The sequence below is a fragment of the Larimichthys crocea genome, chromosome I (assembly GCF_000972845.2).
Source record: "Larimichthys crocea isolate SSNF chromosome I, L_crocea_2.0, whole genome shotgun sequence".
In the NCBI taxonomy this organism is placed as follows: domain Eukaryota; kingdom Metazoa; phylum Chordata; class Actinopteri; family Sciaenidae; genus Larimichthys; species Larimichthys crocea.
The window spans coordinates 36,729,694-36,732,905 of NC_040011.1; the positions used below are offsets into that span (position 1 = coordinate 36,729,694).

Consider the following 3,212-nt stretch of genomic DNA (forward strand, 5'->3'; position numbering starts at 1 on the left):
TATATATATATATATACACACACACACACATACACATATACATACATACATACATACATACAGTATACACACACACACACACACACACACACACACACCCTATGTAGGAGCCATATATTCTGTTGTATTTATTTTGTATTTTATCCCTCCCTGTTGTATTTATTTTGTATTTTATCCCTCCTGAACACTAGGGGGTGGGATGGTATAGGCCGAGGCCAACTATACGCTATTTAGTACATTTCGTGGGCAAAAGGTTTTTGATCGTGGACTGGGGGGATGTACAAGGGTTTGTTTAAAAGGACACTTTTGTTTATAAAGCTTGTGGAAAAAAGTTTCGACATCAGTTTCTCCGGTTCAGACGTCTAACAATCAACAAAATCAGCATCAGGCTGAAAATGGGACTTCGCCACTACACCCTCAGTAAGGCCTGAAGATACTCATCGGCAATTTTTTACCTGTACTTTGACTTATTAAAGTTCATGGTGGAGAAGAGCTTTTCACACAGATATGTGCTCCCAAAAAGGCACATAGTCCGCTTGAACATCCTGGAAAGCTCAGGGAAGGTGGGGGGCATCATTAGGAATCACTGTGAGCATGGGCGGACTGGGACAAAAAATCGGCCCTGGCATTTTGGACCAGAGCAGCCCACAACAGATTGCCAGTCCGTCCCCGACTGTGAGCAACTCCTCCATCACTTTAAAACACCACGGACAGGCATTGCGAGCTGCGCAGTGTCAGTGATGTCTGTGCTCTCATCCAGAGCGACCTGACAGGTCAGAAAATATGTGTTTAGTGCTTTCTGAAGCTTACAACTTATTATTTTGCTCACCTATTTTTTTCTCACTTGTAGTGTTTTCATACTATCACATTTATTTTGACCTGTATATGTGAATCGGCCGCGAGTGAGCGCGCGGTTGCGAGCGAGCGAGAGACACCGGGCGTGCACGGGCATAAACTGAAACGGGCCGGTTAGAATTGAAAAGAGGAAAATCACAGAATACAGGACATATCCAGGACACTCAGGACGTGAGTGAGGGAGGATCGCATGGTGGCTCAGGTAGCGATGAGGAGGCTGTCACTGTAAGCTGCACATCTGTCAGCTGCACACCTGTAAGCAGCTGTGCTCCACGATGCAGACATTTCTCAAACTTTATTTTGTAGGCTAGGACAGACTAGATCCCGATCGTGTTGGATATAAAGCGCCATATCGTCATCCCTACTGATTGTGGATTATTATTATTATTATTATTATTATTATAGTGTGTGTGTGTGTGTGTGTGTGTGTGTGTGTGTGTGAGAGAGAGAGTGAATGAGTGAGACTTCTGCCAGCTCAAAGGAGGGTCGCAGGCAGAAGGATGTGAAGTGCCCGTGTTTCGGCTACAAAAACACGCTTAACTGATCCAAAACCAGTCCAATTTTATCCACCCGCCCAAACCCATTTTTTCCCGCAAAATAGATTGCAAATCCGCCCATCTGGCAACCCCCCGCGCAACGACTGGGCAAAAAGGTGCCGCGGGCCACACTAACACTAAACCTTGATGTCAAGTAGGCCACAAAATAACGTCCATCGCAATTGGCCCGCGTGGCGCGAGTTTGAGATCCCTGACACGTGCATCTTACCTTTGGGACTGGAAGAGCTGCAGCTTGGTTGAACTGATTGAAGACATCTCTTCATCTAAACCGTGCTCAGGTTACTTAGGTTTAGGTTTCAACCTTCTTACAATGACATTCTGAACAGCTAGTCACTAGTCACAGTCACTCTTGGTCTGATGTAACTCCAAAGACCGTTAGCCACCTGTAGCACGATACCTGGCTGCGCTGTGTCAGAGTCTCGCGCCTGTCTCCTAACAGTTTTTGATTGGCTGAGGCTGGGTTTTTTTTTTATCGTTCCCTCCTCTTCCGTTTAACGGATCCCCCGTTCCACTGGCTTGAACACGACGCAAAAAAAAACAAAAAAAACACTAGGCGTTGTTTAGGGCCACAACCACTAGAGGGGGCCACACGATCAATATGTTATTGGATTTTTTGACCCTCTTTATTTCAACATATACTACAATGACAGTAACATATCAATTTAAACAGACGTATTAATACAGGGGTAAAAATAAACCTGTAAAGTTAGTTAGGCCGCTCAATCCTCGTGCGTAACCATGGTGACAACGCAGCCACAGTGGTCAGCAACCGCAGCATTGTGGGTATCGTTATTTCGCTGGTGTGGGAAATGAACAACACTACAATGGTTTCTAAAAGAAAGTTTAGGAGTGGTGCAGAAGGACGAAAAAAAAATCGAGACGGAAAGACGATCACAAGATAAAGGTATGTTATAATGTCTATTTATAGTGCGCAGCATTGCTGTTACTCTAAAAACAGCATGAAAGCGTAATGAGAGCACTTTCACGTCGTATCCGACACATCGCAACACAGCAGGGGTCAGGGGGTTATTAAACTTAATAAACTGTCTGGTAAGCTAGTCAGGCTCTCTGACTGCATGTCATGTCAGAGAAATGTGAAAAGTAGACAGCGAAAACAGATTTTAATGAAGTATGCACGATGAACAGACAAGCAGTTCAAAAACAGCATGTTTCAAATAAGCACAAATTCTTTGTGATATTAAATAGTCAATCGATCAATTTTATTTGTATAGCCCAAAGTCACAAAGTCCATTTGCTTCGGAGGCCTTTACAATCTGTACAGGGAGTGACACCCTCTGTCCTTAGACCCTCGGTTCGAGTGAGGAAAAACTTGCCCACAAAAAACCCTTTAACAGGGAAAAAAGGTGGAAGAAACCTCAGGAAGAGCCACAGAGGAGGGATCCCTCTCCCAGGACGGACAGACGTGCAATAGATGTCACATGTACAGGACAAATCAACACGAACATATTGTACAACTACAATGAATGATAAAATGACAATGAATATAAATGAATGATATAATGACAATGAATGATAAAATTACCACAATAGCAGATATGGTAGCAGTAATGACAGTAATAATATGTGCAGTGGAAGTCATGCAGGACCACAGCAGCAGCCACAATCCACGAGAACCTGCTGGACGACAGAGCACAGAAACTCCAGGGAAGTTTGGTTATTAACATGTAATGAGACATGTATGTCCACAGATGGGGGGGGAGAGATTTTGATTTTTCAAAAGGCCTTTATTTTTCTAGTATGAAACACATCAGTTCATGTCACACTACCGTATTTTCACGA

At 43.7% G+C, this 3,212-nt stretch overlaps 1 long non-coding RNA gene across 1 annotated transcript in view; it reads right to left on the reverse strand.

Moving 5' to 3' along the window:
* The window catches only part of LOC113747155 (uncharacterized), a 4,428-nt gene extending 2,508 nt beyond the window's left edge, over positions 1 to 1,920 (reverse strand). The window contains exon 1 of the long non-coding RNA XR_003463390.1: positions 1,621 to 1,920. This is a non-coding gene — a long non-coding RNA (uncharacterized LOC113747155). The remainder of the gene's footprint in view (positions 1 to 1,620) is intronic.
* Between the last annotated feature and the right edge of the window lie 1,292 nt (positions 1,921 to 3,212).